The sequence below is a fragment of the Vulpes lagopus genome, chromosome 1 (genome assembly GCF_018345385.1).
Source record: "Vulpes lagopus strain Blue_001 chromosome 1, ASM1834538v1, whole genome shotgun sequence".
In the NCBI taxonomy this organism is placed as follows: Eukaryota; Metazoa; Chordata; class Mammalia; order Carnivora; family Canidae; genus Vulpes; species Vulpes lagopus.
In genome coordinates, this window is record NC_054824.1 from 157,286,846 (window position 1) to 157,296,626 (window position 9,781).

The window sequence follows — 9,781 nt, forward strand, 5'->3', positions numbered from 1 at the left end:
GCAAACAGATTTCAGATTTTATTTATTTGAGAGAGAAGAGAGAGAGAGAGAGAGAGAGAGAGAGAGAGAGAATGGCGCGGGGGGGGGGGGCGGTAGAGGGAGAAGGAAGAGAGAGAGAGAGAATCTCAAACAGGGTCTCTGCATCCAGCGGGACTCAATCTCATGACTCTGAGACCATGACCTGAGCCAAAATCAAGAGTCAGTCTCTTAACCAACTAAACCACTCAGGTGCACTCAGGCAAACGGATTTAAAACCTTATTCCTTCATCCTCAACTGTTGACTCTTTTTGAGAAAGGGGAGGTCAACTGACTGAACTTTCTGAGCCTCTGATTTCCATCTATACAACAGAGATAATTCCTTCTTGCAACACTTTTTTTTTTTTAAAGTACCTTCCAAAGCTCTCTAATTTTTTTTTAACTTTTATTTATTTATGATAGTCACACACACACAGAGAGAGAGAGAGGCAGAGACACAGGCAGAGAGAGAAGCAGGCTCCATGCACGGGGAGCCCGACGTGGGATTCGATCCCGGGTCTCCAGGATCGCGCCCTGGGCCAAAGGCAGGCGCCAAACCGCTGCGCCACCCAGGGATCCCCCCCCTTTTTTTTAAAGCCTTCTTGCAACATTTTTATGTGAATTTGAGACCATTGTGATTGTCTATCCACAAATGGTAGTAATTTTTATACAAATACTACATTTTAGTATCCAGAGTAAATACCTTGCTTAACCCAAGGGGGTGCCATCCATATGAAATACATCGTAAATGGTGTCCCCTGGAATAGTGAAGTATGTATGGGAGCTCTAAGGCTATCCAGAGTGACTTTGCAGGTCATAATCATCATGAAGTAGCCTTTTATTAGTCTCTCAGGCTGAATGTATTTGGGGTTCATAAGAGCAATTTAGGGTTAATATTAGCTGCAGAGACCTTCTACAAGTGATATTCTCATTTTAAGGCTATGGAAAATGACACACAGCTATAAACTTGGGAACTGGGTTTAATATTAAGCCTTTTAAATTCCAGCTTCACTATTCCTCTCAAGCCCAATAAACACAGTGGCAGAGGGAGAAGGATAAAGTAAACTCTGACTAGACAAGTTAATATCGGTGCTTGTGCTATGTGCTCCTTTATCATTCATGCTACAGAGCTTGGTCATATCAACTCCCTTGTGTACCCCATCTCTCTTCTGCATCCAGGGGCAGTTCAGCTGGTGCTCACAGTCAGGACAGAGGGACGGAATATACAGAAAGACCCTCCTCTGCAATCTGACCAACCGGATATTTGGCAATAACAAATTGCTTCTGAGGAAAAGTGAGTCTCTTGGCATGTCCCTTGTCAGCATTACAAAGCTGATAGCTAAATTTATCTTCACTTATACCAACACACTCTGTTATCCAAATTGTTATCTGTTTGCATTGCTACTGTTGCTACCAGGGCATGAATCAGGCTCCGACTCAGATGTTTCCCTAGGACTTTCTTCTGGGCATCATCTGAAAATGTTCGATGAATACACTTTCAGCCAACCCGGGGGCTGACTAGCACTTGGCCAGGGAGGCTTCAGCCAAGCCTGGGCATTACTTTTCAACAAAGCAGGAAGGGGAAGTGGTGACCTGTAACCTCAGGGAACTTTTCCAGATGGCCCACCCAATATCTGTCGTCTTCTGAGGAAGTGGCCCAGCCTAGACAACTCACATATGGGAGAAATACAAACCCTAACGAGGAGAAGCAGACCCTTAGCCAGGGGTGATGGTTCAGGACCACCACCAGTTTCTGTCTAAAGTTTTTTGAAGGCATTCAGGTGTTGTCAAAAATAAATGATCTTGGGTTAACTGTAACTAGAATATTGGCTTTCCCCTTGTGGAAGAGTTGGCCAATCACATCTGTCTCTACTCATTCCCCCAAAGAAAAGAAAATATACTGAGGCTTCAGCAAGAGGGATTTAAGCTAGATGTAAAGAACTTCTTGTAATACTAGTTTAATTACACGTCACAACTACTTTTTTCAGGGAGGTACTGTTCAGGATCCTTCCTGGAAAAGGAAAGCTAAAATGATCTTGCAGCTAAGCAGAACTCTGCAGGGTTTGGGTCCACAATGACATATTATCCCTGTCATGAAGTATGGTGGAATGAGTGGGAGTGTTTTGTGTTAGACTGTTTCTGTTCTTGGGATCCCTGGATGGCTCAGCAGTTTAGGCCTGCCTTGGGCCTAGGGTGTGATCCTGAAGTCCTGGAATCAAGTCCCACATCAGGCTCCCTGCATGGAGCCTGCTTCTCCCTCTGCCTCTCTCTCTCTCTCTTTCTCTTTGTGTGTGTGTGTGTGTCTCATGAATAAATAAATAAAATCTTTTAAAAAAAGAATGTTTTTATTCCTATTTACAAGGCATAAATAGATGGGTTACATTTTTATCTTGGTTTCACTCTAACATTTACTGAGCACAGCTGCGAGCAATTTTCAGGCCTTAATCATCTGGCCGTTGACTTTAGGAGCTAATCATCTGGAAGAAGAATTATACACCAAATATGTGACAGATTGTGATCAATACTGTAATTCCACAGAGTGTTGTTAAAATTTAGTACAGGAAGAGATGACTCCAATTTGGGGATTTAGGAGAAATCCCCTTTCATGAGCTAGGTCTTGCAGGATGAGCTAGGCTTGAATAAATGGGGATCGGGGAAGGTTTAGGCGACAGCTCAAGTGAAGATTTGGAAACAAGAAAGCACAGAGCAAATTCAGGAAAGGCAACTACTCTAGGGTGTCTAGAGCCTAAGTCGAGGACCAACTGCACCAGCCAGACCTTGGGCACACAGCATAATGGAGAATTGAAGTAGTGATGATAGTGTGTCAGGTCAGGTTCTCCAATACACAGGCACTTAGATGGGTAGACAGATATTTAACTCACCATCTGGTTCAAGAGTCGTGTTGAAAGAAACACCCATGGAAGCTAAACGGAACAAATCAGTAGGGAGGAAGAACCTTTAGAATGGGATGCAAGCATGACTCCTATAAAAGAAGGGGGAAGGAAGGGAGAATGGGTAGTAGGCACACCAGATGGTAGCACAGCCCTGCCACAGCTTCAGCCAGCCCAGCTGGGAATCCTCTAGGCAAAGTCCTGCATGAGAGGAGCCCCACACCCATACAATGAGCCTGTACTACATGGTGAATGTTGTGGGCAATAATTCCCTTTTATGACTTGCCAAAAGTTTTCCTTTTTAAAAATCATAAGTTCTTTGTTTTTTTTGCAATTTTGAGATGCTTATATAGTTTTTATTTTCTAATCTATTAATTGGTGATTTATAAAGATTTTCTAATGTAAATTCTCCCCTTATACTCCACAAATAGACCTAGATTGAACACAAGGTTATATTTTTTTGTTTTCTGCTATATTTGGCTTATTAATACTATATGTAAAATTTTTTCACATATATTTATGAGTGACATGGGACTATAACTGTTTTTTTTCTTCCAAAATTTTTATCTGGTTTATGAATCTAGAATATTTTAGCCTCATAAAATAGTTGGAGAATAGTTCATTATTTTATATCTCTAGAAATTGTTGAACATATGTGATAAAATCTGGAGTTTCTTTGTTTGCTTGCTTGAAAATTGGTAGAACCCACCTGTAGAACTATCTAAGTCTGATGTTTTATTTCCTTTTAAAGATTTTGTTTATCTATTTGAGAGAGAGAATGTGGGGGCCAGAGGGAGAGAGAAAGACTCCCTGCTGAGTGGGGTCCCAAAGTGGGGCTAGGCCCCAGGACCCTAAGATCATGACCTGAGCAAAAGTTAGAGACTTAACTGAGCCACTCAGGCACCCTGAGACTGATGAAAACATGTGATATGAGTTTTAACTCCAGGTTCAAATTTTTAATGATTATAGGAGACCATTCAGTCTTTCTATTTTGGGAGGAATAAAATTCTCAAGTAATTTTTTTTCTTTAGCAAATGTGTTTAAATTGATATTACCAAATATAATTTTAGTAAATTGTTCTTACTGTTTTCTTAATTTAAAAAAAAAACATCCATCAGGCAGCCCAATTGGCTCAGTGGTTTAGCGCTGCCTTCAGCCCAGGGCGTGATCCGGGAGGCCCGGGATCCAGTCCCATGTCGGCCTCCCTGCATGGAGTCTGCTTCTCCCTCTGCCTGTGTCTCTGCCTCTCTCTCTGTCTCTGTGTCTCTCATGAATAAATAAATAAAATCTTTAAAAAAAATCATCCATGATATCTTTAAATATATATATTTTATACTTCTAATTTTGTACATTTATACCATTTTTCTTTTTTTATTAGGTTGTCTACTTTTGATCCTCTTTGATCCTATTGTCCTTTGTTTCTCTATATTAATTTCTTCTCTTAAATATATTCTTTCCATCTTTTTACTTGCTTATGGCTTGTTCTGTCATTTGCTTCTCTAATTCCTTAAATTGAATGTTTAAGTTTTAGCCTTCTTGGCTTTTCTAATATAAGCATTACAATGATAAATTTTCTTTGACTTTTTTTTTTGCTGGTATGCACTATTTTTAATATCATCCAATTATAATAGTTCAAAATTTTCTTTCTGATTTTTTGACTTATGAGTTATTTAAATATATTTAAATATTAAGGATACTAGAATTTTTAAAAATTTATTTTTTTATTAAAACAAATAGAAGGGTCTTTGATCTGTATAATTCTAGTTCCTAGAAATTTATTGACACTTGCTTTACAGCTCAATATATGGTTTATTTCTGTATATATTCCAAATGTAGTAGAATTGCCTAATTGTTAAGTGAGATATTCTGTACACATTCATGAAATCAAGCATAGGTCTTTTTGCATGGGGTTTGCAGGTGAATACACAATCTGATGAAGATGAAAAGACTGATTATCTGTAAAGTTGGGCTTTTTTTTTTTTTCAGATTTTTATTTATTCGTTCATGAGAGACACAAAGAGAGAGGCAGAGATGTAGGCAGAGGGAGAAGCAGGCTTCTCGAAGAGAGCCCGATGTGGGACTCGATTCCCTGACCAGATCAGGCCCTGAGCTGAAGCCAGTTGCTCAACCTCTGAGCCACCCAGGTGTCCCAAAGTTGGCCTCTTTAAAGAAATTGCAGGGATGCCTGGGTGGCATTAGTCTGTTAAGCATATGAATTCTGCTCTGGTTGGTTGGGACCTGAGGGTCCCAGGATCAACCCCAGGGCAGCTCTGCACTCAGCGGGCAGTCTGCTTCTGCCTCTCCCTCTGCTGCTTCCCCCATTCATGCTCCTGCTTCTGCTGGAGCTCATGCGTGTGTTCTCTCTCTCAAAAAAATTTTTTTAAAATCTTGTTAAAAAATTGCAGTGTGGAAACAAGCAGTGATTTTTAATCTCTGGGCCTTAGCTACCCTCTAGGCAAGAAGTCTTTTTTTTTTTTAAAATCATCCATACATACATCTGTATTTTCTCAACTAGTGGATAGTAAAAATAACTACTATCTTGCAATTTTGTAACTTTAATGAGAATTCCTCATAATAGAAAAGTTTGGATTCCTGCAGTTACATGCTTTCTAAAGAGATACTGATTTCTCTAGGAAGTTCATCCAAAACTCCAGAGGTAATTAGCACAATCAAGCATGTCTTGTGCACCATCAAACTTGCCTTCCGCTTAAGTCTAAATCCACATGAAACTGACCACTCAGTCCAAGTGAGCCCTACCCACAGACATTTCCAGAAGCTTCCCAGTGCATTGAGACAGGGTTGGCCTGTCTGCATTAGAGTCTCTATCAAAATGGCATTTCTGAAACTAAACTCATATTGCTTTCATTTAAGGAGTCAGAATTGATTCAAACCCACATTTTTAAGAGCTTTGAGTTTGGGGGCTTTTCCTAACCTTCTTATCCTCCGTCTCACCACTTGCCTTCATGAATCCAGAGCCATTCTGACTGTATCCCTGACTCAGTCCTATATTAACAATAAAGGAGATATGTTCATGAAGAGGAAATATAACAAAGAAGGGACTTTCCTACAAGTTCTTTGAAAAAGAGAATATTTGCATAAACCATATTTAACCAGAACCTTTGTTTTATGTTTTTCCTTTCTGAATGCTTTGTTGCAGCTCCTTACAGTTGCCCTCTCTGTCCCTCCACCCCAGCCAGTCAGAAACCAAAGCCTTGACAATGTTTCAAGATCTGAGATCTTCCTGGCCCCCACCCAAATCATCAGGCCTGAATAATTACATTCACTGACTAGTCTCCCTGCTTCCGTTTCTCTGGACTCTTAAACCCTTGAAGTGAACATCTTCCCAGAATGTCACTATGATCCTGTCACTCTCTTGCTCAAGGGTTCCCAGAAACCCCAGAATAAATTTTGCAGGCTTTCACCTGGGATTTAAAGCTGTTTTATGCCTTTGTCATTGCTGGTTCTCTGCTAAGCCCATAAAACCTGTCTGACATCTCTGACTTCAATACCTTTACATTGGTTGCTTAACTTACCTTCTGGTTCCTAATTAGACCTCATTCAGGATCTAATTCTATCTATACATTCTGCTGCCTTTTGCCATGTGATCCCTCCCTTCTCTGAACCACAGCATCTCTGGCTTGCACTCCTCAGCATGCTATGGCATATGTTGCCTCGACTTGCAGTTAGAGATACTTTTCCCTCCCACCTCTAGATGCTCTGTGTGTCCACAGCCTCTGGTAACGTTTCTCGTAATGTTCTTCTACCTGAGAGCCTTATCAAGAAAGGACAGTTTTCTCCTGATATAATATGGATTTGGATTTTTAAAAATTATTTATTTATTTATTCATGAAACACACACACAGAGAGAGAGAGAGAGAGAGAGAGAGAGAGAGAGAGAGAGGGCAGAACCACAGGCAGAGGGAGAAGAAGGCTCCATGCAGGGAGCCCAACATGTGACTCCATCCCAATTCTCCAGGATCACACCCTGGGTGAAGGCGGTGCTAAACTGCTGAGCCACCCGGACTGCCCGAATTTGGATGTTAAATAAGATAATTGGATGTCACCTAAGATAAGTTTAAGATAATTAACTTTAAAAATCCCTTACCCTAATAATATGATCATCATGCTACCTACTACTATTACAACTATTAGTACACTACCATCAGATCTGTTGCTTTGACCAAGGTACCGAGTAAAGCTTAGCTCCAATTAGCCTTTCAGGGTCACACAGGGAAGGCTGTACCTCATGGAATGCTGACAGCCACTAATAAGGCAAGACTGCCAAGGCCGAAGGGAAATAAAATATCTCATTATTTCTACTAATTATTCTGCTAATAATTTCCCTGTCCTTTATCACAGGTAATGGATTGTTTTGGTTCTAGTGACTTTTATTTCCTGAATGGGTCATGTAAACAGAGGGAAGAACCAAATTTCTAGAGTCAAGACGTGGAAATGTTCAAAGAACTTTGGGAAAAGACAATGAAGAGACAGCTGGCAGAGAATAGGATCTTTGAGGATGAAGAGCATAGATGTCTAAAGGATAACTTTATTAATTTTCCACAGTCTGATTTGGATATGAAGCCTTTTACTTGACTCATCTGTTTCTCATTAAATCATTATGGAGCTATGTCTGTTTCAGAGTGTATCAAAGAAGAGAGCACAGTCCTGTGGAGGTCAAGGGTGAAAACTAGGGCATACATGGGAAGTGTGTGACACTCAGATGATAGGTTTGCCTTAACAGAGCTAAGGTCATAAAATTAAATATCAATTTAATGAAATATTTCCCGAGGAAACTGCATTAATATAGCCCAGGCTCACTGAGCTCTAGTGAACAAATACATAGAAATGGGTGTATCCCTTGGACTCTTGTCATTTTCACAAAGCCTGGTATTCTGGGTTATGAGAGAAAGGGCTTATTTCATTTACTCTGGAGCACAATTGTGTGAGGAAGATAATGGTAGCCTCATTTCATAAATAAATCTGAAATTCCGAAAGTTAATGACTTGCAGGGTCACATCATAGGGGCAGAGGCAGGATTCCCACTGAGGGGGGTTCCCCAGCCTGTGCCCTTCCATGTCACCCCAGCAAGAGTGCAGGTAGCAGAGCTGACCTGTGGTGAAAATCTAAGCACCGGGATCCTATTTGAACAAATGAAGAGCCCTCTGGTTTCTAAGCTCAGGACAAGTTCTCAGACCTGCTTCTGCTCAAGCTTATGCATAAGATCCAAAATCCTACACCGAGAAAGCATGGAAAGCAAGATTTGGAACATTATTTTTAATGTTCAGGTCACAAATCAGTTTCACACCTGACTCAATCATCGCAATAACTCCAAGAGGCAAATAAGGCATATTTCATTCTTATGCTACAAGTAAGGAAACAGGAAACTAAGTATCAGGGACGTTAAACCCAAGGTCTTTGGAGAAATTTATCTTATGAGTCCTTATGTTTTTTTTTATGAATGTTGTGAATAGTTATCTAACAGATGTAGCATGACATAATTCCTAAGATCACATATTAGCTTTATGGCTTAAACAAAGGACTGTGTTTTTAAGTCTATACACATCTCATTCTCAAGAAATAGCCACCATATGGGTTCTTTGATTCTGATGTCTTAGTTGAATAAGGCCTTGCAATCAGGGCTGCTGTGTGAGTCTGTGCAGGTCGTGCATTGTACAACTCTACAGGATATATCTTAAATTACATGAATGTCAATGGTATAGCCTAGATTTATATTGTATAATATGGAGAATTTTTTGCAACAGCCCATACTGTAATGCAGGATCTGAAATGGATTTGAGAAAAAATATAATCATTACGAAAAAATCATCCTCACAACATGTGTAATTTTGTATGAAAGCAGTATTGGTCATGGGGCAAGAAGGTATTTCAACTAGTTTTTACCAGGTCCCTATTCTGTTATAGGAAGCTAGTCACATTAGACGAGTATCTGTTCAAGTCATCATATGCCATGGAGAGATGTTTTACTGCAATTTATATCTAGAGTACGCTATATGCTTTCTGAGTTACATGAATACACAGTTACTGAGTGTCCAGTAATGAGCTAGACACTCTAGGGATGTGACAATCTCTGCTTTTGAGGTGGATAGAATTTCATTGGGAGAAAACATACACATGACCATTTTTAAAACAACAGACTAAGTAACATTTAAAAAAGACTAAATACAAAACTGCATGTTATAGACCAATTTTGCATCAAGAAGCCACAAGTCTGGGCCAGCTTTGAAAGGAGTAGCTATGAAAGAAGTGGGCGCGGGCAGCGGGTGGTGGAGAGGGTACCCGAGATGGATCTTAAATACTAGAGAGACTCTCCATAGATGGGTTAGAGGGCTGGGGTGGAGGAATCTCTTTTCACTTGTTTTAACTCTTCCATGTAACACTGAAGACGTGTTCCCTGCAGTTAGGATCCTAGTGATGTTTCTTTATTAACAATATAGTGGTCACTAAAAAAAAAAAAAAAAAAAAAAAGCATCCAATACAAGACATCTTGGTGAGTCTAATAAAAAGAGCAACACTGAAAACCAAAAACAAATCAGTGCAGGCTCTCTCTGTGTTCTCTCTCTTGGTTTCGTGCTCCTGAGATGCCTCATGTGGAAGCCAGCCAACTAAGAAGAGGAGACAGAAGGTGGGGAGGCTGGAGGCAGTTAAATAGGATGGTCTCAATTTATAGCAGGTGAGGCTACCATGCAAGTAGGACTTTCTCTGTTTGGAGCAGAACCCCATTACTTTGCTGGAGTTGGAAAGCAAGGGTAACATCACTTTTATGAACTTCTCTCTAAGAATATACCCTTAGAGGTGACTGGAGGGCAGGGGAGATCAAACATGAATATACTCCTAGAGGTGACTGGAGGGCAGGC